This window comes from Thunnus thynnus, chromosome 9 (assembly GCF_963924715.1).
Source record: "Thunnus thynnus chromosome 9, fThuThy2.1, whole genome shotgun sequence".
Taxonomy (NCBI): domain Eukaryota; kingdom Metazoa; phylum Chordata; class Actinopteri; order Scombriformes; family Scombridae; genus Thunnus; species Thunnus thynnus.
Window position 1 is genome coordinate 26151081 of NC_089525.1, and position 26237 is coordinate 26177317.

The following is a 26237-nucleotide window of genomic DNA, read 5'->3' on the forward strand; positions in this document are numbered from 1 at the left end:
TCTCAAAGTGTTGATATGAAGCAGAACCAACACTTAACTCTTATCTATGCTGTATGATAATACTCTTCTGTATCAGACACAGAGCTTTCTCTTTAATAGACTACTTTGGCCAAGGTTGACGGGAGCTGTTATGGTGACCCCTGGGCGACCCCTGGATGACCCCTGGCTGCACTGGCCTGGGGGGGGCTTTGACCGACCGTACCAACTGCTATCACAACAGCAAAAAAAATTGATTGGTGCTCTGGTTTAAACAGGGCATTTAAGTGCAGTATTGACACCAGATATCATGTCTGTAAAGCGCAACGTAAGAATTCATTTCATATATTCGAAATTAGACTCATGTGATGCCTTTGTCCTATTAAATCCATGTGCAGGGGTGTCTTGGTTAGCCATCTGAAAAACACATTTGCATCCAGTAATAAATGTTTTTTTTTTTCTTTATCAAAGTTTGTCTAAACTAACATATAAAACACTTATGCAATATTTTACACACTCTCTGTCATTCAAATCGTGTTAAAAAAATCTAACATGATAGAATATCACTCTGTGCTCTGCCCCTGTTAGCGTGACAATGTTTGGCCTCTGGCCACCGACATGTTTTATTTAATAATGTGGGAATTTTCTACTGTTTTGCTTTCATTACAGTCTAGGAGGCTAAAGCTGAAAACAGAAACAGAAAGCCAGTTGCTTTAAAGCCTGAACTTCACTGCCCAACAACTGTCAAATGCAATATGAGCATCTGGATTCAAAAGGGAGGGTTTTTTAACAGGATGTCTGCTTAATGCGGCGGTATTCTCCCCCCCCCCTCACCCCCCACCCCCTTTCTAAAAATGTGTGCTCTCTTTCTTGTATTTCTCAGTATGCTGAAAGTCTACAACTTTACCGGTGACCACCCATTGCAACCCGGGACCACGCTAGCTCTGGGGTCCAGAGATTTAGGCCGCAAAGGAACTAAAGCCAAAAGCCGCAGGGGAGTATTTCCGAGGCTGGGATGAAAAGTGCGGCTCAGGCTTGGGAGTCATGGGGACACGGGGGAAAGGGAAAGGAGGGAGGGAAGGGTAAGAGGGGAAATTTATTTCTGTTCTCTTGCTCCTGGGCCCGTCCGCAGGCCCATGTATCAAAAAGACCACCGCGTTCGAGATGAGCCAGTAGGCCGATTCATGGCAGAATGCTCAACACAGGAGACCTGTATAATCTTTGGCAGGTTTGGTGAAATGGCAAATGTAAAGACTGCTTTAAGAGAAGATAAATATTTGTCCTTACAAGTGATTCTCAGTGCAGCGATTACGCTTTGATTTGTTGCCACAACAGTTGAATACTAAAACATTTCTGGATATTATGAGGGCATCCCAATTTGCCAGGATTTTTGGTATATGGTTACCCTCTATTTGTCTTACAAAAGATGTGAGAACAGATGTGAGACCAGATATGATTCGAGCAATTTGAACAGATTTGTTTTCTTCTAATCGGAGTATGCAATGCCGTCTAAATAAAGCAACACTACAAAAGGTAAAGAGGTCAAGAGGTGTTTCAGCTGAGTAATAATATACAGCCATATTGGAGACTGTGCATCCGTTTCCCCCACAATGTTATACCGTTGTGTGATATTTTTAGGCTTGATTAATTCCAGAAATCTGCAATAAAATTTAAAATACATGATCCATGCAATCCCACTTTTTGTCTTGCTGACAAAAATACTAATTGGTGTTGACGTCGTTGCAAAGCCTAATTTCATGCCTGACAAATTTACATGAAAGTATGAACCGTCGAGCAGTGGAGCAACGCCACACGGAGACAGGCAATGGCACGTGATGCATTCTGGGAGGGGCCGGTGCCAGCCATACTGCTGTTTTTGCTTCAGTGACGAAAGATCAACATTTGTCTCACGGTAGCGGATCACTGAGAAATTGAGTGGATTTCATCTGGGAGTCAGATTTCGTCTTTCGTCTTTCTTCTCCTTGCTCAAAGGCTGGATCCCGAAGCAGATGTGCCTCCGAGGCACGGGCCATCAGGTTGAAGGGTGCAGGCCGCGCTGAGAGTTGGTGTTAGGGTTAAATTTAGAGGGCGGAGGTCAGATGAAGGTCAGGGTTATGGCCGGGTTGAGGTCATAGTGAGGTCAAAGTATCCAACCCCCTTAGGGCAGATTTTAAGTGGTCACTATTTACCTCAGTGTCCAGTTAGAGAGATGTCATCTAACATGCTGCAGCATGCTGGAAGTTGCTGCACTGTGTTCATGAAACATGAAGAATATTCAGCAGTGTATTTAAAATATATTGATTTTTTCTGCTTTATAATCATAATTAAAAGTGTGACAAACATATTATTATTATTATTGTTGTTAGGCCTTAATAACAGGACTGCTGGTGTGTTTGCAGCAGTCTTACAATAATATTAGCAAAATTCTTGCTGGTTTATAGCTTAAGAATGACTTCTTTACCCCCTGATATGATTTATTTGAAATGCCAAGAGAAATATTATTGATGTTTCTATGGTATCTTGCGCCAGTTGTTGCTGATGTCACCATTGGCTTTCACCACCATGTCTGGTGCTCCCCTGTTCTCAGAGGCTGCGGCATGCTGGGAAACCTTACACCATCCAGAGAGGGGGACATGGGATGAGCTTGTGCACATGTGTCATGCTGGGGGGCACAGACAGTGCGTCATATCAGACAGCTTCCCTGCCATGTCCCCCCACCACAGGACAGCAGCGGCTCCCAAAACCAAAATTATACTTCCCAGAGATGAGGCAAAAACAGCTAAAGCTAGCCCAGTCAGACTGAGCAACAGTCCAAAACACTGTTGGGCATGTGAGAATGGTTCAACACTGTGACAGTAAGTAGTGTTTATAGTGTTTCACTTGTGTCTATGCCAGACAAATCCATTTAGTGTTTCCCTGAATAGGGAAAGTTTGATGTTCAGCCATTTTCAGTGGAAGATGAGATATAAAATAAGATAACATAAGTTTACTGATATGATGAGAGTAACAATAGAAGGAAACTGATGTTTACTGAATTGTAAACTGGCTTGTAAAAGGTTAAGGAACTGCCTCAGGCAGCGGTATTCAAGGATGCAAAGAAACAGGATGAAAATATTCCACCAATTCATTATCTCCTTTTCATACCATCTCTCTATTGTATTAGGAAATCCAACCGGGGGCATTCTCAGGCTTTGGGAGGCTTAAGATCTCATAAAATGAACTGTCACCTGCTTAGTTATTGGGTGCTTACAAATAACCAAGATGCATAACTTGAGAAAGTACCAGTCCCCTAAACCCTTTCCAGCAGGAAGAAAATAAGCTCCTTTCAATGCATTATTAATATTTTGCCTAAACTCAGTCTGGACCGAACAGCGAACTGGATTAGCCAAAGGAATTTAATATAAAATTCATGCCTTCTCTCTTTTTCTCTCTCTCACAGATATATTCAGTCTGTTGTTAGTTAGAAAGCCACGGCATTCCTCCGTGCGCTGACAGACTCAACATATGACAGCAAGGGTGGGAGCAGAAAGTGTGTGGCCCTGCTGACTGCCATGTGTTGTCATTTAAAATTATATTTTCTGAAGTTAATGACTTACACAGGCTTATAAGTATAAATGGACAGGCTCTGGTGTTAATTTCATTGGCTGAGTGGGTCCCATAAAAAGGTCATTATGCCTGGTTTGTGTTTAACTCATGTTTAATTCCAGGCAGCGAGAGGAGGGAAGCTGTATTGATTAAATGACAGCTTAACAACTAGTTGTTTAATAAATAGGCCCTGTGTATTGGACAAGAGAGGAACAAGGAGCTAAATAAAAAAGATGGCTTGAAATAAGCGTGTGAGCAGACAGTGTGGAAATGAAGGAGTGGAGAGGGACAAAATGGAGGCTGGGACACTTCAGGCTGATGAAAACCTCCCTCCCCCTGCACTGCTCTCTGACAAATTTATGTTAACAAGCAAATTAGCCACAGCGGGACGGCCAGGACCAATCAATAGCCACAATAAAAAAGTTGGTGCTGACCACGTAGTGTCTGCAATGTAAACTGCCCGGCCCTCGGTCCCCAAGGCCAGGCCAACAATAACCTACAACTGAGCGAGACACAAAAGGTATCGACACGGAGAGCGCTTCAATTTCCCCAGACGGCGGGGCCCTGTCACATCAAACTGGCTATTAGTCACAAATTCTGCCTGCCACCGATCCATCCCCCATTCTCTAGGGGGACCTTGTCAACTTGAAAGTTGTGCCGCTGGCAAAAGGACATCTGGTTCCACTGTAGTGTGTGTTGAATACAAGAGGCCAGGAGCTGCCTGCTTGATAAAGGAGAACAAACAGGGCCACTTTAGACTTGTCAAGCCTTGTTAGAAGGAGCAAATGACAAAAGAAGGCAAGACATTCACAACAAGAAGCTGTTTTTATAGCTCTCTAGTGAAAGGGCATGAGGCTCTGTGGAGTTATGACAATATTGAGCTACTGTAGTCAGAACAAAACTGACATGAAAATAAAAATGTTTATTTCATTTTGTAATAAACAAAATATTTCTGTGCAAATCAGGCCTAATGTTTTGGCAAAGATTTCCCTTTTTTTCATATTCCTTGAAAACCTCATGTCTTAATAATCTAAATATATTCTGTATTACTTTGTGAATATCATATGTCCATAAAAACTACTTCTCATTCTGGAAACATGGAAAAGGGAAGATATTACATCAAATAACCAAATGTTTGCTTTTATTTTTCCTTGTATGTATTAATCAACCAATCACTGCACTGACAGCCCTTGTCGTGCCTACAGTCCTCAGCACACCGCATGCTTTACTTGTTACATGTCTGGCCCTCGTCAAAGTGTTCCAATCCGACATGGCTGTCAGTGGCGTGCGTGTAGCCTTGTAAATTTCAATCAGCATCTCACAGCGGGGTGCCAAGGTTCGACTTCATTTCCCTCCACACTGAACAGGTGGTAACAGAACGCTCATCACTCACCGCTGTCTGAGTGATCTGTCGCCCCCGCCATTACTGCTCTATTAATTGCCCCTGGTGTTCATGACGAGAGGCTCAGGCGCCCTGGTTAATGTTTAATGTGGCAACGCCTCAAATCAATGCGTGTTTAAGAAAGACACGCCATGCTGACCAAGGCTGCTGGGTTCTGCCAATGGATAGCTGGAAGAAGGAAGTGTCTCATCGCTCTCGCTGTGGAGAAGGTGGGATGTATCATTTGGTTAATTGACTCAGGCAGGGGAGTAAATCTGAAGCCTTTCTACTGAGCTAAACTATCATTAATGTTAATTGTAGGAGAAGGAGGGCAGATGGCTAGTCTGTGCTTGACCCTTGAAATCCCTTGAAGATTGTAAAGAGACATCCCAAAAACAAATACAATGTGTTTATTTTAATAAGCATCCTTCTGGTATTTATAGCTCCGATGCCGTCATTTTAAATGTTGCAGAATAAGCAGAGAAAATAAACACCATAAACTCATAACGGAGGCTTATTTAATTAGATCCTATCATCCGACCGAACATGCACATGTTTTAAGGCGGGATATTTTAAAGAAGATTTATGATTCTGTTGCATTTGCCTCTTTATCGAGGTGGTATCATCTGGGAATGGATCTGGAATACAGATGAGATCAGGCCATGGCTCAAAAAAAAAAAAAAGAAAAAGAAAAAGTGAGATCAATTTTAGAGGCAAGGGTTTGGCACATTTAATGAATTCATGCTCCTTCTCTCTCTCTCTCTATCTTTCTCTCACCCCTCTCTCTGTAAGGATGAAAAAGATGAAAAGAAAAATCCTCACACAGTGACCGTGTGAGGGTGAGGGAGGTGCTCTGCGGGCAATCAATCACCAATCAGTCATTGAAAGTGCTTGTCCTGCCGCTGGAGGATGTTCTTCATTACTTACAGACTTTCAATGTGGTAACGGATGTGAGGGTGAAGGTGTATAAGTGTGTGTGTGTGTGTGTGTTGGAGTAATTATTCATGGCCTTCAAGCTTTTACTTTTACCACTCCTGATGGAACAAGTTTACACCTGTGATGTGGTTGTTAGTGTTCGCAGGTGATCACAATATCATCAAATCTTTATTTAAGCCCCTTTCATACACATATCACACACACACAAACGCACACACACATACATATCATCCTCATGAATGTGAAGTCCTCTGCGGACCCAGTGGGCTTTGGATGATCCCTGAGGTTGATATTAGCTCCCATGATAGGCATCAGAAAATAACCCAGCTTAGAATGTGTTTAGATTTGCCAACCTTAACTTCTTTAAAAGCCACAATAAGCAAACTGAACCTGCAGTTTTTTTAAGAACGATGCTAAAATATGTTTGCTATGTGATGTTGCTCCTGAAACACACCTGGAGTCATGTTAGATATTTTAAGGAGAGTACATAAATAAAAAACAGTGAAAAGTGAATCATTTTCTCTTAGTTTGTTTGGATGAAAGTAACAGAAATTCTGTTAATTACATTAAAAAAAATCTATGCAATCTAGCAGTTCTGCAAACCCTAATTAGAAAAAGAAATAAACAGACAAACTAAAGATTAGTATTTCATACAAAGTAACATCGGCCAGATGACGAATTCCCACTGCAACAATAGCAGAGAGGAGAGAAATATTCAGCCCTATCCCACCGCAGATATCCCACAACTTATTAGATGCGTTGCTGGAATACCCTATTAGGAATGAAGAAGGGAGGTAGAAGGGAAAGGGGGCTTTACTTTAAATTGAGGAAGTGCCAACGCACATTTATTGGCTCTAATGTGGTAGAGGCGACCCCCGTCACAATATCGGAGCTCCGTGGGCTGGTGCTGCCACAGTGAGGGAACATAATAACCTTTTTAAGGGTGCAGCGTGCTGCCGACTCACAGAATAAAGACTTCACAGTCAGCGCTGGCAAGAAAACGGAGGGCCTCGCCCCAGATGAACATAATCTTTTGTTATTATGCTGTTAATACGTTTTCGTTTCACGCACTGATCTCAAACAAACCCACCCCCAGCACCCCACAACCATTGCCTGGAAAAAAGGATTTATTTCTATGTTCATCTAACCTTGTGAACAGAGAAGGAAAATCTCAGTGTATTAGGAAAACAGCGTTATTTTTTTCTACATACAGTAATTAAAAATGTACATGCCGATTCTATTTCTTAACTCTGTAATTTGTAGATATTACAGGTTACAAATAAATACGTTTATGTGTCTTGCTGGGAGGAAAAAAAAAAACCTGTCAGACACTTTCCAATCTACTAGATCAGCCACAACCCGAAATCACTGTCATCTCCCACAATCCCTTTCTCCCAGGGTGCTGACACCGAGTAGTTTGTGGTTTTGTGTCGCTGCTCTGTGTGGCAGCCAATCGACCAGGTCATTGATTAACAGATTGGAATTATTAACTGGGGGATCATCCATCCCACATCGCCCATGTCATTTCCATTACTGCATTTCCATTACGCCTCATTTCAGAGACAAGGCACGGAAAAGGAGATGGGCCGAGCAGAAAACCTCCTCCTCATTAGCATTCTAATTAAGAGGCCATCAGATAATGATCAATCAAAGCAATCAGCAGGCAGACAAGCAGCAGCATGCGGATGGAGAAGAGGTGCGTCTCTCTGAGCACAAACATCCAAACACAGACACACCTACACGGTCAAATACACAAATAAATTGTTATTATTTATCTTTTCCACATGATTCGGAGGAAAAGGAAACATCTGGTGCATTGTGACTTTGTTATTCTGTCAATTTGATGTATTGTATGCACAGTATTGTACATATATCACAGAACTGAATCAAATCCAGAAAAAAATATTATAAGTTATGGAGAGATACTACAGTAAAATATGGAAATGCCCTCACAAAAACACAATATGAACCAAAAAAGAGAGTGATACATTTGAAAATATTGTGCTTTTGTGAAAGTTATTTTAACAGGTACTATATTAAACTGGCCATTTTGCCATGGAAACATAGCCAGAGAGAAATATGTCTAATAGCTGTACCAGATGAACAGAATAATCTGTTTAACAGCATCATTTTGGTATTTAAAGTACAAGATAACATGCATGAAGTGTTGCTGTCATTCAGCCACAGAAACCTGTTGTATAATTCTAAAACTCCTCCAAAACTGGTTTTCAATTTCTGCAAAAAAAAAAAAAATCTACTTTTTGCAGAAAAGTACCTTTCGCTCAACAGCAGCAGTGTGATGGACCACCACCTCCACACAAGCAGCAGCAGTTATAAATAAACATGGACCCTGTTTGGCAATATGTCAGCGCTGTAGTGTTTTATGAAGCAGTGTTTTATACCGCCATTCACATTAACTCCATAAAGCCGCACGGCCACTGCTCGCGACCCAATGCCGGGCCACTGCTGCTGCACAATTATGCAGAAACCTATTCTCTTTGATTTAGGAACTATCAGCAGGCCGAGCTGCTGGGCTGAGAGTCGAGGTGGGGAAAGGAGGCGTCATTGATTGAATTTTATGTCGTTGTTGTCGGAGATCTTAACATGCCAGAATTTATAACCCAGAGAATAATAATGTCATATAAAAACTGACAGAGCCAAATAGGACCCCCCCTCCTTCAGCCCACCACCACTGGTGCTGCCCTGTCACAGCCATTTTCCATTTCAAATGTATTCGCTCTCTCTCTTTTTTTTTTTTTCAGAAAATGAAACATTTGTGTTTGACAAGAGGGATAAAAATCAATATGAATTTATAAACTATACATGTACACTTCATTATTTTGTGACAAATTTATATGTCTGCCTTCTTGATATAAGAAACCAGACATATAAATTATATTTATATATATTTTGACGAATGATTGAATATAGAGGACTTAACATAAAACAGTCCCCCGATAAATCAGCTGTTAATCAAATACAGATTTATGGTAACACTTTACTTTAAGTCCCTATTTAGCATTTATAAGCAGTATATAAATGTTTAATAATGTTTATTACAAACTATACTGTTATAAACAGATATATGGACATTTTTGAAGGTTCCTTAGTGTTTGTCAACAATTTTAACTTCTCATGTAAGACATATTTTATATCATTACAGCTGCTTTTTACTATATTGTCATATTTGCTTACAACTACATTATTAGTTTGTTATGAACCATTATTACCTGTTTATATACTGCTTAACAATGCTAAATACGTATAGTAAGGTGTTTGCACATTTTACTTTGCATTAAACAATGTGTCTTTAAACCAGAATGATTTCTGCTTCCAAAGGACTTGCAACACTGTATAATACTCCCTTTATTTATTTATATATTATTTATTTAGAAAAAGTACAAGATTTTGAGCCCACATTGACCCCTATGCAGTTAGCCATGATGGTCATTCAAAGGGACTACATTCTGTGTTTACGTCAGTAAAAGTAAAGCCAGTGCAACGATACACGTAATAATCATGTTTATTTGGAAAGCTGTATATGGAACACAGAGCTTGTCAACATAAGTACAGCATTTGGTGCCAAATCTTTATAACAGAGGTGGCGAGTACAAAGTTAGAATGACTCAACGTCAAATTGAAATTGTTACTTCTGTTGTAAAACTGAAAAGAAGCCCAGTTTCTCATGTAACTGGCCTGCTAATCTAATCCGAGAGGCTTTACCAAGATTGAATGGGCTCTGGCATCGGATGGATGGGTGCGCCCAGGTGACTAGCCTCCTCCCACTCTCTGCTGCTGCAGGTATCACTCAGAAACCTCTAGACCAAACATACAGCCCTGTCCAGACGTCATGTTAGTGCAGCGTAATTATACTCTCCATCTCTAAAAAAAAAAATGACATGACGTTGACTGAGCCAAATTATTGAATTTTCATCGTCAGCCTTAGGCCATGTCGGGACTGTTCAATTCTAGCCTGAGGAGGACACGCCATTAAAGGAGATGAGTCAAGAAAGTGTCTCCTTCTGATTGCCCCAAGAAGCCATTACCACCCAACAGCAGCAGGACGGTACTGGTGGAGAGTGGACACATGCCCCAACTTACACACACACACACACACACACAGAGGCATGTATTCACAAATGCATGCACACATACACCACTGCAAATCCACATATCCCCATCCACCCCCCACCCCCCTTGCAAAAAGCAGACGCAATTTACATGAGTTGAAGGGAGGTGACAGGTAGCAATCAGCCTGGGGAATAGGGTTAGAGGCTGACGCCTGGTTGCGTATTACCGCCTGCCAACCAAAGCCTACAGATTGCTTATACCAGGCCACGACCTCCGACCCTGCCACATATCAACCAATTGCCCTTTAGTATAATTATGTGGAATAATCTTTTAGAGTTTGATTCGAAGGAGATAGGCAGGGAGGGCCACTTCTAATTTATTTTTTTAGTGGGGGGGGCTTGTTAAACACTTTTTGGTGCAGGGCCCGTCTGGCATCTATAAGTGAAATACCCTTAGTACTAGAGGTCAGATTTATCTATTTGCCTGTGTGTCTGTCAGTTGGTCTACAGCGGATTGGCTGTAGGTGAGGACAGTCTGGAATGTCATTATCCTGTGATGATGTTTTATTGATAGTATCATTGGAAGTGGCCCTCTTGGATATGTCAAAATATCATTGCATTGTTTAGATCTCATTAAAATTTAATGAAGTGCAATACCAGCCATGCTGTGCGGCTAACAACCTAATGTTAAGTCCAGCCAAGAGATGACACTTTTTCACTTTCTGCTATTTTATATTTCCAAGACACACCTCATACTGTTCCCTGCGTCATCACTGGATCGCAGTACATTCAAATCCACAATAAGAGCAAGTTATGTTTTGAAAATGTGCTGCAAGTCCTGCGGGATTACAGGGAAGAACTATTGAATCCGAGTTTGTCAGATGTTTAATTGTTACGTAGTTTCAACAACAAATTTGATGGTCTGTTAATTGTTTTAGAAAAACTTCAAACATTTCAGTTTCAGTATTTGTTGCTTTTCTCAGGTTTATATATCGAATATCTTTGGGTTTTGGATTATAGACAAAATAGTCAAGTCCATTTTATTAATATATCCCAAAATCACATATTTGCTGCAAAATCCCTCTTCCAGGTCAGCAGTATAGGGTAGACAGAAATACCAAAATGACATTATGGAAAAACAGAAATTTTAGGCAAGTGCAAAAATGTATGAAAATTATGAATACAGGAAGACGTCAGGGAAATTCCAAACACTTAGTCAAACAATTGATCAATTAATTTAAAAAAATAATAGTGATTGATTGGTAATTCAAATAATCATTAGTCTTAACCCTACCTGAATCATTGAGTTACTTTTTTTAAATAAATGCTAAAGGCATGTAATGCTCCATGTATTAAAATGCACTGGCGAAAACAGATCTAAAAGTCGTCATGATGCGGTCCAAAAAGGAGTTGTAACAGCAAAATGGACTTGTCATTATCAATATCTAGTACAGATAAACACAAATACACTTAAACGGTGCTGAATGTCATTTTAGACTGTTAAACTATTATCCTCTCTTCTTCCTTCATAACAAACAACAGCTTACTTCTTAAAATGACATTAGTGTGTTTTCTCTGCTGGTGTCTGATCTTAACCTTGGCACGGTAAAAAAATCATGAACTTAACCCTTAAGAATTTGGCATCCATCTCGACACCACACACAGTCACATTAGTAGCTGGGTCTGACCTTAATCATATAGTCCCATCAGAAACCCGCTGACCTTAACCTCCCAGGAGAACTCTCCTCATTCACACACTCACTGGGACCTCCGGCTGCCCATTTAGTGCTTTAATGGTGGGAGGCACCCGCTCAGCCACCCATTTCATTTTGTCCCCCTGCCTAACACCCCCACACACAGACACACACATAGTGCACACAGACAGCCTGTACACCTAAGGGATACATGTGCACACACATGCACACACGCATATCAAAAGGTTTACATCCACACAAACAGCACCAGCCTTTTCTCCACAGGGGGTTAACATCAACATATGTCCCTGTCACACACATAAAGGTGAAGGTTATAAGTCCACACATGAGGCAGTGTGGAAGAAAAAAATCTGAGGAAAGTCCTGATTTTTCTTTTAACTTTTCAAACTTATTTTTTTTTAAGTTGTCAGGGTTGTATAACCAAGACTTTTGACAGACGTTCTCGGCTTTATCGGAGGTGTGCGACACGGCTCCCATCCACTCTGCAGTTTGAGCAGTCTGTAAAGGGCAAAAAAGAAATCAATTCCACCCTGACAAATGTAAATAAGGTCTTATCGGGGCAGCAGCGACGCATCGACAGCATCAAGCGAGCAAATGTTCCACTCGCTTACCTGTCATTTAACTACATCAGTGGATCACTCCTCCATATTTTGCCCCGAGGACAACCAATTCTCCATCACATCTGCGTACATATGAGCTCTGGCTCACATGTGTGGGTATGTGTGTGAATGTATAATAACGCACGTGTGTGTGTGTGGTTTTCATGTTTGCTTGTGGACAGCACCACTTTACATTTATTGAAATGAGCAGCTCTCCCTGGGGCGCCTGTGTGGAGCTGAGGCCTGCAGCCATGCTAGCATCTATCGACTCCCCAGGATTAAGGCTTGGCTGAGGCAGCGTCTCCCCTGTGGCCCCAGTGAGGTGACCCGCACCAAGACAAAGTTCAAGAGGGGAGAACAGGGTGAGCTCTCCCGGGCACAGATTAGGGGCCTGGCCTCTCCCAGTGGAGACATGAAAGTGTGAAACAATACAGTGTGTCTTTGTATGTGCACAAGAACACACACAAACAGTCACATCAAACAGGCACAGGTTTGTTCGGGCAAAACTCAAATTTCAAAAGCATGTCGTTTGTGACAGGTAGATAGATTTTTCAGCATGACATTGCACAAATGCCTAAAAATAGATTCTTGTATTGGACTTATATTGTAATGAGAGAAATTAACTTTAGCATAAAAGCTAACCTCTCAGAAAGCCTCAGACTTTGAAATCACTTCTAGAATAAAGATCTGAAAAAGATTTGAGCAAAGTCAGAATATTATGAGATCTTATGACTTTTTCCTTGTAAAATCCCAACTTAATTCACACAATGTTATAAAGTTTTTCCTCAAAAGTACAACTTTAGTGGAAGCCTTTTTTGTGAAACTGTAAATAGATACACAAATAAAGAGAAAGAAATTAATGAATGAATGTATGACAATTAAATTACATAATTGAATTACACATTAGCTTAAATCTACACTAGTTGACCACATTATGTAATATAATGTTCATATAAGACAATTCAGCAAGGTAAAGTATTTAAAAATGATTAGGAGTGACTGCAAAATGCAGTTTTGATAGTGCCTTGCTAGCGTGAACCATGAGGTGAGTAAGATGTGAAAATAAAGATATTTATCAAAATAATCAATATAATTAACTCAGAACTATCTAATTTTAGCCATACTTAAAGATTGTGCCAAATCAAGGTCAAAATCAAAAATGATGGATGTGGATGTAACTATTCATCTCTCCACTGCTGTGTCTCCGGTCAAAATGGAGGATCTGATAGATATCTTCTCCATTGTTCACCACTAGGTGTCACTAGACACACTAACTTATATACTGGAGCCAAAATACTCCCCGCCTAGCATCCGAAAGATGTCAATCCAATAAACTTTACAGGAAACAACAGATAACTTCAAAAGGCAAGTAAAATAAGTGGAGTGTAAGTATCTTTGTGTGTGTTTCTAGACAATCTTCACCTCAATCTTCCTGACCTTCCCATCTTCACCAGGAAAGATCCTGGTAACCAGCCCGACAGGCCAGTTGTTACTCTTCACTTGAGTGCCTTTAAGAAGAACAACATCCCCTTCTCGTACGTTAGGTCTCTCGATTCTCCATTTGTGACGTCCTTGAAGCCCACTGACGTACTCCTTCTTCCAGCGATTCCAGAATATGTTAGCTGGTCTCTGGACCCACCGCCATTGACTTCTGAAGAAGTCGTTGCTGTCAAATTGAAGGTTACCAGGACCTTGTGTGTGAGCCTTGCAGGGCTGTATTCCAAGAGCATGGCACTGAGGATATGGCGTGCAAACCCAATCATCTATTCCCAGGTACCACCCATATGTAAACCATGTGGACGACTGAACTGTCATTGACACCCCTGATCTATGAGATAGCTCTTGATTTGCTTGTTGTGGCAACCCCTCTTCTTGATCTGAAGCTCCGTACAGGCACCCACGAAGTTGGTCCCACAATCACACCCGACCTCAGGACCTCTGATGGCAAAGAAACGCCAGATGGCAAAGAAATGCCTGAGTAAATTAATGAAGCAGAAGATCACGTCAAGGTGGACCACTCCTGTGTTCATACAAGTGAAAATGACTGCCTATCCTTTAGCGTTGGCTTGACCACCCTCTTCTTCGTCGTGACAGACCAGGGACCAAACATATGGTCTGGTCCTACATATGTAAAGGGAGGATCTCTGTGTAGTTGGTCAGCAGGTAAATCAGCCATGATCTGCTGTTCTTGTCTGCCTCACAATTTGCGAGAGATGACACAGTTGGAGAGGGTGCTACTGATCGATCTCTTTCCCCCAGTGATCCAGAATCCAGTTGCCCTTACGGCTCCTCCAGTAAAATGTCTGCCCTGGTGACAAACTCTCTCATGGAAGAGTATGACCAGCAGCAGAGTGACATGATGTCTGCCAGGAATGATTATGGGGTGTGATTCATCTTACGTGAGCTGGGCTCTTGTTAGCCAACCTCCAACTCTTAGAAGATGATCTGAGCCAATGAAGTGACAAAATTTGCTAAGTGGGCTTGACTTAGGGACAGTTCTCAGTTCCTAGAGACATCTGATCTCATCTGTATAAACTTCTATCTGCCATAACTTGTCGAGACCAGCTGCTGGACTTTTGACATGGACTGCTCTGATTCTTAAGGCATGCTGAAGTGACTCCTCACCAAGCCACTTGGTAAGTAAGTCTAGCTCCTCGCTAGGGTTGAAGCCTTTTATGGCATTGCAAAAGAACAATCTCCATGACATAATTCTCTGGCCAACAGTCAAACACCTTGAACCCTACAGTGAGAAGTTCACGACGCGTAAGGAAGGCAGCAAGGTCAGAGACATCTGTGGATATGTGAGTAGGCCTGTCACTGAATTTATGTGGAGACCTCACTGTACTGTTGCCATGTAGTGAGTAGGGACTGAAGGCTTTGACATTGGCGTGAAGGAAGATTGAGTCGGATCAGTGCGTGGCTTGAGGGTCTTGAAAATGCCAGGATGGGTGAGAAGAGACAGGTCGCAGCATGCACTGGCTGGCATATAAAATGTCTGTACACTGTGGCCGTGAAACACATGTGGTCTTCCCTTTGTCTTCACCTTTATCAACTTGCTGGGGATTGAGGTGTGCGTTAATATATTCATCAGTGCGTTGTCTTGACACAGCTGGTGATAAAGGGGGACCAGCGATGGCCACCTCACCTTTGCCATTTTCATCTTCTGCAGCAGCTTCTAGCACCTTTGCTATGGTTACTGCAGCTTCAGCTCCACTCTCCTCTATGAGAGCATTCAACGTTGCATCAACACGTGTTCATTCAACTTGCAGCGTGTCATCAAGACATGCTTGTTCTGCCTCAAAGTGTACTCTTTCAACCTCCATGTCTGTTTGATGTTTGGCATATTCAGCTCGTGTTCAGCTGCAGCCTGGCTTGCATGTGACTTAAAAGAACGAGGTGAGGATGCTGCTGGGCTTGCATGTGACTTGAAAGAATGATGCAAGGACGCTGCCTGGCTTGGATTTGACTTACAAGAGTGTTGTGAGGATGCTGACTTTGCTGATGAAATTCCACTCTCTGACATGACCTCCAGATTGGACACTTCATTAGAATCTGGAGCGTTTGACATCTTTGTTCTTGGTGGAGATATAGAGTGTATCCGATCCACTGTGATGCTCTTGACGTATGGTGAATCTTTTCACTCTGCTGCCCTCACCATGTGTTATACACAGTACACAGCCTAGACAGCAAGCTAAACACCCTCCCACCACCAACGCCCGACACAGGAGCCATGGTTCAAGTGTTTTAGTGGAAGCCTTTTTTGTGAAACTGTAAACAGATACATGAATAAAGAGATAGAAATGAATGTATGAAAATGGAATTGCACAAATGAATAACACATTAACATAAGTTACACTAGTTACACTAGTTGACTACACTATGCAATATAATGTTCATATAAGACAATTCACTAAGGTAAGAAAGTATTTAACAACTTAGGAGTGACTGCAAAATGCAGTTAGCTTTGACTGGGCACTAGCTAACATGTGCATTGCTAGCATGAACAATGTCAAAAAAATCAATACAATTAACACAGAACTATCTAATAGTAGCTGTACTCACAGATTGTGCCAAATCAAGGGAAAAATAAGAAAGGATGGATGTGGATGTAACTTTTCATCTTTACACTTCCGTGTCTCCAGTCAAAATGGAAGATCTGATAGATTTCCAGAGGTTTAAATACTCTCTTCAGTGTTCACCACTAGGTGTCAATAGACACACTAATTTATTTACTGGGGCCAGAATAACAACATTACGCTTTTTTTTTTCCAAAATAGTACAACTTTATTCTCAAATTTCAGGCCGTGATAATTATTTGACTCCATCTTGGCATTTCGTACAATTGACCCCCAAACTACAGAGAAGTTTTTAAATGAATACATTTGCTTTTTTAACACTCAGTGAGAGATCTTTCGTGTCGGTACATTTGCAATAAATAGCAAAAATAACTGTGGACAGCATGAATAGTGATAGCCACAATGGTTGAACAGACAGAGAAAAAAAGCACAGACTACAAAATACAAAGAAATAAATACCACAGGACTGGCCACATGGTTTGTTTGCCAAGTGATCCCTTGGTAGTGCAGTACAGAAACAACACAGCAATGACTGCTGAGTACAAATATATCACCAAATAAAACAATAACAACACAAAAGAAGCCTGTGGTTTACCACTTTAATACACATATAGAGTGTGAGTTGAGCAGTCAAAATAAAACATCTATTTGGATCTTATCTCACAAAGAAAAATATGTGTAATCACTGCTTTGAAGCACTGTTTCAAATGCTCCTTAAGTAAGACATTTCTCGAAAATCAGCCACATTTGTTTAAGTTGGTTCTTTCAAAGTAGCGTTCACTGATCCCTACCTAAGGCCACTAATTGCATGGAGAGATGCAAAAATCTGTGTTCAAACAAGGCCATCTATTACACTGAGGCAGACAGGGATATAGCTGTCTGTTTTTAGATGTTAAAGTCGTAATTAAGGTTTCAGAGATTTTAATTGGTTCTTTTGTTTAATATAAGCCTCTTGCCTTTGAAGCTACAATTAACAGGGGTATGCTTTTTTATTCATTTAAAGAATTTCCCACCAGAAACACAGTTGCCACACTGAGACATACAATTTTGTTTTTTTGTGTGAGGCAGCAATAACCACATTTGCACTTCACCAAATGAAATATCACCATTTCTGTTAAAAGGCAAGGGGTTACATACGGGAATTGGCTAATCCGAGAAGGGAAGGGGGGCAGACAAGGTACAAAGAATGAACTCGTTAAGTTGTGAAGTGGCTATCTTGCCTCTGAGTGGTATCATCATCATCTTCATCATCATCACCACACAAACCCCTCTCTTCTTCAGGAGTGGAGAGGGAAAATAATTGGATTCTTTCCCACAAATAACGCCTTCACCCCTGAGCTTAATTAACTAGACAGACTACAGGGCCAGGGTCCATTCTCCTCCACTCGCGCTTGGCTCTTGGAGAGAAAGGAAAGCCCAGCTTTTATTGCCCACTGGCCTTTATTACCATGGCTGAACAATAATATAGGTTATTAGGGCAAGTTGTTGTAAGGAATGGTCTTTTTTTTACTAGCCCCCACTATATTGATGTACAATAGTGATACTGGTCACTTGAAAACTCCTTAAAATGTCAAGAATAAAAAAAACTATCAACCTACCCATCTACGTACCTACCTTTCTCAAGAATATTTCTATGCATTACATCAAATAATACTGTTCTATCTGATCTATCCAGTGGTTTTTTTTACTCAAAGTAAGGATTAATTAACAAAATAAGTTTTTATAGTGTATTTTATTTTAGTAATAACTTGCATATATGTTATCGAGACTACTTTACAATACAAACCACAAGTAGACTATAACATTCTATGATAATAACCATATTCAAAGACGACACTGTGTAGTATATGGGTTTCTCAAATTCACACAATCCTTTGAGGTGTCATTTGTCTTGTGGGGGGAAAAACATGAATGACAGTAGTCAATATACTAACAAATACAGGCTTTGACAAGCACTACAACAAACAGAGGAAGACTCAACAATCCATCACAGGTCAGCTGATGCTCCGACACTATTGGTCAATGCATTAACAGTAAAAAAAAAACAGCAAGTAAGACCAATTTAAGGGGATAGTGCAGTGTGGTCTGTGGATTTAAGGGGTTTACTTTATTACCGTGGGTGTTGTTTTATGGCAAAGTGCAGAGTGTATGCACTACACCCACAAGGCTCTCCTGGATGCCACCGTTCATATTATAACTCTTCCTAAGGTCCTTAGGGCCACTTTGTATGGAGGAGTTGCCATTTTGCTGTCACAGGTCCCCCCACACTTCCCTTCGTCTCTAAAGCTCCATGTTTGTTGTTCCATTCTCCTCTATATCTCCCAGAGGAGCTCCCTCATTTTAATATAAATAGAACGCTTCATCATGCAGTGGCACAAACTTCCCCATGTTGCATTGCTCCGGTGGCATTAGCAGCAGCAGCCGAGGTAGGAGGACAAGCCGAGGGGATGGAGTACCGGTGGAACACAGACAAAAAGCAAACATGTTTTTGTTATTGTTTCAAATGGTTGGTCTAGTTTGTTTTGTCTGGGAGGCAAAATATGGAAAAGTAGCAAAAAAGGAATAAGATGATGAATAGCAACAAGAAGAGTATGCTGACAGCCAAAGATAGGGTTTAATTCTCAGTGACTTGATACAGAGTACAAATTGGGCTCCTCTTACACATAAGATAGAGCAGCAATCAATTCTCTCTTGTCAGTATGCCAGTGGGCCTGCACAGACATGAGGGATTTAATAGCTGACTGATGGGCAAACTGCAAGTCTATTGAGAATTTTTCCTTTTTTATGTGTCAGATAAGAAAGGCGCAGAGATCTAAGAGAAAGCACTTCTTAGCCAAACTGGACCATGCCCGCCTTGCTCTAATCAGATGTGCACAGCTGTATCCCAAATGCCAGAGGGATCATTTGACGAGAGATATTCGCAGCCCCTCTCGGCTCGGGATTTCTGCTCTCTCCTCTGTAGTGGTAAAGAGGCCTGAAAAGGCCAGCGGGGCTAGGACACAGCCCGGGGCACTAACTGCCAATAGCTTCGCCCCTGAAAAGCTCTGACTTGTGCCTTGTGATCGGTGGACACCTAAAGCCACCACCATTGACTAATTGTGCTTCATCTGGGTGCAGGATCCATCTTGGCTAACAAGAAAGCACTAGAGGTCTTCATTTAGCTATCAAGCCTGCTCTCCCCTGGGAGGGTTCTGAGTGCAGCTGCTGTCCTCGCTCCTCTCCCAATCAACACATCAAACGCCAAACCCAATTCATTTTCCTCCCTCCCTCGCCTTCCTTTCCCCTCCGCCTCGCTCCCCTCCCTTGCTCCATCTCGCTGCGAGAGAGGCAAAAAGGAGGAAAGTTCCAGGATGGTGGAACCAAAGAGCAAAGAGAGACACAGCGGTGAATACTGAGCGGCAGCTTTAGCTCGGCCCTGCGAGCACTCTGGATTTAGCAGGATATTTATTCTTTTATATCCAGACAAAAGAGATTGCACATGCCCTCCTGTGCTCACCAGAGTCACTCCGGTAAATCAGCAAGAAGTAGCCCGAATATAATCAGACTCCATTATGAACATTCTTACAAAACCGTGCCAATAATCTGACATAAACCATGTGGCAAATGCAGGCCTAACCTATGCATGTGGTCAACATCTGAGTGGTAATAGTGTTTATTTATTTGATCTATTTTTTATTTATCTATTCATTTAAAACACAGCGACTGTTAATACAACTTGTTTTTACAGTCACAATTGTTATATGAAACTTATGATTTTGCAATTATTTCCTCAAAAAGAAACTAGTTGGATGACAGTGGTAAGTTTCTTCTTCTTCTTCTTGACCTTTTTTTATTACATGCCAGAATCCAATAACATGCACATAACCCAACAGCTCTGTGTCCTCTGTCAGCAGCAGCTCATGTGTTTATTAAAAGCCTGGTTTGTTTGATTAGATTCTTAATTACAAAAAATTACCATAGTGCTACAAAAAGTATATCTCTGTCCTCCAGGAAATAAGAAGATATTGAGAGAATTAATTCCTCTAATATGATCACATTAGAGATGCTGTGCACACTGGTTGTATACAATCTCATACATACCCTAAACTGTATGTATCATCGCCTGTGGTTCTGTGAAACAGCAGCATTAATATTGTTTATAATTGGATGTGATGTCACTTCCCGTGCTTCAAGAGGCACCACCAGAATGACAGGTGAGTTATATGTCACAGACTTTTTAGAGATAATCCTATTTTGGTTTTGTCAGGTGAGAAGCTTATTACTCAGTGGTTGTCCTTTTATTTACATTTATATAGTTGTACATCTACTTACTGTGTTTCAACCTATGTTTCTTCTGGGTGAGCTGTGTGTTCCCAGAGGAAAGAAAAGGACATTTTAAAAAAATCTTCTTTTTATCTCTAATGAAGTTATCCAAGAACATCAGACTGAAATAAATGCCAAAATGGTCCCTCGTATTCATTATTTTGGTAGTTTAACATTGATTTTGGCTTACAAGCGGTATCAAAGACGTCATCACTGATCTGCAACAGCTGTTTTTTTACAACACAGTTTCCCTTCTTTTCAGTATGATCTTAATGTTCTACCCAGCTGAGAAAAAAATACTAGGCTAAAATATTATACCTATGGTTGAGAGGCTACCCTGACCCGCCATCATTAATTTATTTAACAACTAATTTAATACTAGATTAATACTTTTTTCTTTGACAGAGGCAGATTTGATTATTTTGTACTGTTTGTCATTGGAGTAAAAACCCTATTTAGGAAATTTTCACATTTAAACCTAAAGTGAGTGTTTATATGGTTGAACAAATAAAGGCATGGTAGACAAGCTAAACTCTAGACTTTGATTGGTGTAATCACTTGCTAAAATGATTACTTGCAGAATGTAGAACGACAGCTGTCTAGTGTTACAATGTTTTATAACTGTATGCGTGACGGCATGTGCCGTGTTATTATCAAAGGTCTATCAATGTCACAAAGACAAATCCCTGTTCCTTTACTGCACTGACAATTCAAGGGATTCAAATTATTGTCTACACAGCCATGAAAACACATCGGGATATGATAATAATGCTACATATGCGTAGCACCACAGATTGCACATACAATCTGACACCAATAATAAGCAGGTTATTCATTTGAATAGGATGTTACAAAATGTCGTATTATTGAATATAAATTGGTTGATTAAGTTAAAAGAGAATAATAGTTTGATCTGAATGTCATCCTCCAATTTCCAATAATCAATAGCTAGCAAGTATTATCCGCTCATTGCTGATTTTATTTGCCTTATTGATTTTATTTGACTCATTTCAGTCCTGAAATTAGTCAAGTGGTGCAATCACGCAATGCACTTTACAACTTTGTTTTGAAAAGTACTGTATAAATAAAGTTTATTATTATCATTATTATTATCATTAGTAGTAGTAGTAATAGTAGTATATTAGTCCACTTTAATGATAACAAAATAAACACTGGTGTGTTGTCATGTGTGAGAGTTTCAGAACAAAAATGACATTTTCACATTGTTAAAACACAGTAAATGAGATAATGAAGCTCTTTTAGGCAACTGGGTGTCAAGTAATTTTTGTGGCAATCAATAGGCTGGTAAAAAAAAAAAAGTCAATAAACATATGCGTAAATTGATTCCATCTGCTTATTATCATATAAAACAGCCTGGTAAATATGCAAGTAATTACTGGTGACACTCCAATATCCGATAACCTGCAATGTGATGCTCATGGCTCACGATTCAATACATTATTATTTCTGTATCAATAAAAGATGTGAAATGGGAAATTAATTTTAGTGAAGACAAAAGGCATTTCTTTTGTTTCCTGTTTGAGGGTTTTTACACCTTGGGCCTTGTCACTTCTCGTTTTAAAATATTTTCTCTCTATTTTTTGGACTCAGCATTCTCCAAAAAGATTATTCAGTAAGGAAAAACAGATTGTGACTGCAACACTTTTTCTACAAAGTTATTCTTTTTTTTCTGTGGATCCTTTCTCTAAATAACACATTAATGATCCTATAAATTGTATGTGTGGGTCTGTGTGTATGTTCCTTTACACAATTTTTCCACCCATTCATTTCACTTGATACTTTTAAAAAAAAAAACATCTGAAGACTTTATGTGTCACTATATCCACATCGCTGCCCTCCTTGGCATGTGCATCCACAAGCATCCACGCCATCTAGTTCAGCATCTCGAAGATGCCAACTGCGCAACATGCCATCCTGCCATCTTTTCCAACCCTAATTCACCAAGCCACGCAGATTTTCTCGCCTAATCCCCCCTTTGCTCGCACTCCTATCCCGCTGGAGTTTGGTAATATGATCTGGAGAGATGACTGAATTCCCGTTCCGTCCAATATCACCGGGTCGCTAGTCTCCTGCCTCGCTGGCTCTAACAAGATGAGCTGTTTTCCATTTGGGCCCTTAATGCCACTCTGGGCTTCATTTTGCAGATCCCTGATGTGCCACAGTGAAATCATAGCCCTGGACTCAAACCTGCTTGTTGATCTTGAGATTACTGGCCGACAACAGGTTTCCCCTCTAAGCCCTGTCCGCCCTCGATGGGGAAACCCAGGCGTTGGATGATATTGAGATGTCTTCCTCTGTCTCTGCCTCTCTCTTTCCTTCTCTTGCTCTCTAACCACAGTCGTCCACAAGTGCTCACAGCTGCTGGCGCCACCGTGCCGCTAAGCAGGTTTTAAGACGGGTCCCAGTCGAGCCTTCACTCGCCCAACCAGGAGGCAGAGCCCTGGATCCAGACCTTTTTAAGTGATCATCCTTGTATCATAACAGATTAAGGGCTGCTGCTGCTCTGGATTAGGCCTAATCTAACCTTTATCCGCTCCCATCTTCACCTGAAACTTACAGCGACCAGGAAGTCAATCGCCAGGCCCCCGTGATATACAGTGACACTGATCTTCCTTTTCGCGCTTTAATTATCAGGATTAAGAAAAACACTTTTGAGTAATTATTTTCACATCGGATAAACATTAGGCTTGCACGGATTTAGCTGAGCTTTCACTCAACAAGAAGCGGAGATCTGAGCGGGCTTACGAGCTCCAGACAGGCAGATGGAGATCCTTTCTAATCAGGAATAACCAACAAACAGGCAATGGAAGAAAAGACAAAGAACAAAGAAATGTCCTTTTTTCATTTAAAACAGCTGAGGACAAAGTGTACACATAATGCCTTGTCATAAGTATATTTACATTTCAGATAAGGGAGATGAAATTTACAGTAATAGTATGTTGTGTCTTTTCTGTAGCAGGAGATTTTTATAGTACTTTGAATGTTCATCTTTTTCTCCTCCTTGTATTACTGGAGTTATGTTTTTTTTTTTTAGCACTGCTTCCAAATGGATTTGCCAGACAAGTCGCACATTTGGAGATTCTTCTGAGAGGAGAGAAAAAAAAAAGAGTGAAACCATGGGAAAAAGATGACCTTCAGAGCTTGTTTGATATTATATATTATTTCAATCATACACAATTACAAACTGAAATCACATCACACCACCAAACTGAGGCCCAGATAACCTTTTAAAGGGACAATTCCCTGAGAGGGGTGACCTCTGACCCCAGGCCTGCCAGCAATCTTCCGCAGGATGACTTGGCCATGGTTGCAGAGGTTATATGTGCCAACACATACACATGGACACACACTCTGACTCTTTCTTTAACCTTTTCCTGGGTGCTTTCATCTTTCACAGTCTCTTACCTTCTCACCATCTTACAAAAGTTAATGCATAAGACTGTAAATTACATGGATGAGCATTTATTTATGCATAAGGCTTGTCACACTTGTGCTTGACTTGTCATATCAGAAAAAAGACAGTGAAGACAAAAACATGCCATTTTGTTGTCTGTCTATTTGAGTGTTCAGCTGTTGGTTTCCTGAAAGTGGACTTAAAACTCAATTTTAATCTTTTCCTGAAGAATGTGATTTACAACCGAAACATTTAACAATAAACTCTAAACATACAATGACCATCAGACTGTGAAAGTACTACAGTGCAGTATTTGTGAGGTTTTGTTTTTTATTTATTAAACAATGACTATGAGGTTAAAGTGCTGACTTTCAGCTTTGACATGAGGGTTGTTTACATCCACGTCCAATGAACAATATGATAGCAAAATTGTAGCAAGTTTTATAAATACTACCAAGTGTTAAAATGGTTACTGGTCTGCAAGTGTTCAACCATTATGAATCTGAACACCTTTATGCTACCAGTTTGACTGCATAGTCATTGTTTTAATATGAAACCAATGTGCAGGTTGGCGCCAAAACAATGAAAATACTTACAGACTGCACTGTATATATTCCACCAGAAACCATCAGTCTATCCGACTTCTATCTGACTTGTGACAAAATAATTTTGCGCTTCTTGCGCAACAGGTTTCAGTGGGTTATCAACATTGGAGACATCACTGTTACCATACAAATATTACCTGCTCAAAGAGCATATTACAACACTGTAATATTTAGATGTATTTGTTTCAAATTATGTACTGTAAAAATAACTAAGACAGGAATTGTCTTTTAACACCTCTTACTGTACATCAATTAGATTGCTGAACTAGAAGTGCCAATTGTAAAACACAAAATTATTGCTTGGTTGCAGTTACCTCAATTTATATTAACCTGATAAAAGCTGGGACAGGATAACTAAACCTACTGAGATTTATGGCGAAGCTAATTTTCCAACACTCATCCAGGAAATGACAATCCTGTTCCTCTAAACTCTGATTAATCTCACTGAAGTGTGTGGTGAACATTTCTGTGTTGCCACTAACCCCTCGCTACCCTCTGACATCCCCCCGCCGGTAAAATGAAGACCTCTTGTGTCCACCTGCCCTCTGCCTCTACTCAGAACCAGATGTGTCGGGGCTTTGATGTGGACCAAACTTTTTGGGTCAGGGAAGGACGAGAACCCAAAACTGGCTTGCATGAAGCCACAACACACGCAGCACTTTTGGCTTTCAGCACAAGCATCATATAAAATTGTGAAAAATGTGAATTTTTTAACTTTTTAGCCACTCTGTAATCAGTCATGTGCTGGGGGACAGATGTTCTCCTTTGCTGGGGTTGCGGTTCTGTTCTTAGTTTCCTCTGTGTAGTGAGAGGCCATGGAGGTAGACAACACTAATGTATAAAAGTCTAAGTTATGGCCATTATTCTATACATTCAATTAATTTTTCTTTCAAACTTGAAATAGAGTACATGTACTCTGAATGAAGCAGAGACTAAAACTACCTCCAAAGAACAACCAGAAAGTTATCATTACACATGCTTTATATGCATGTTAATGCACTCACATTGTAAATTGTCCTGTAAGTGAAAAAAGGGTTAATTATTTACTGTGAACAGAAATATGTGACATGCATGTAAGGGTAATTGCTTTCTGTTTTATTACATTTTGTAGTTTACTGTAAAATAAGCCCTCTTGAGATGAGCACAGTTAAAAAAAACACTTTTTGTGGGGAGTAAATTAAAAAATGGGGAGAAGAAGCAAATTTGCCCTTTTACAGAAGTGAAAGAAACAATAACGTGTTCGGCTACAAAGTGTTTGTACTGTTATTTTTAAAATCTTATCTTCACAAGGATTCTTGAATTTTTGGCTTTTTTTTTTACCAGTTTATTACCAGATTTTTGAAAGTACATTTTGAAAATAATAAGCCCTAGTTCTTCATCAGAAACCCCGTTTGTAGATAAACTGTGCAATTTTTCGTATTAGCCAAATTGTATCTATTGCTAATTTTGATAAGCAGCAGGTGACTTAAAGAATTTATTCCTTGTATTTTTGCAATTTTGAATATAACGTTTAAGTCCTTTTTATGTATTTCAACTTAACAGAGCATTCTGAAATGTGATTCTTTACTAACTGTTGA

General features: G+C 40.4%; 1 long non-coding RNA gene across 3 annotated transcripts in view; it reads right to left on the reverse strand.

Moving 5' to 3' along the window:
- Positions 1-23484: 23484 nt before the first annotated feature.
- The window catches only part of LOC137189807 (uncharacterized), a 115843-nt gene continuing 113090 nt past the window's right edge, over positions 23485-26237 (reverse strand). For all 3 annotated transcript variants that reach the window (XR_010929751.1, XR_010929750.1, XR_010929749.1), the window contains one exon: positions 23485-23745. This is a non-coding gene — a long non-coding RNA (uncharacterized lncRNA). The remainder of the gene's footprint in view (positions 23746-26237) is intronic.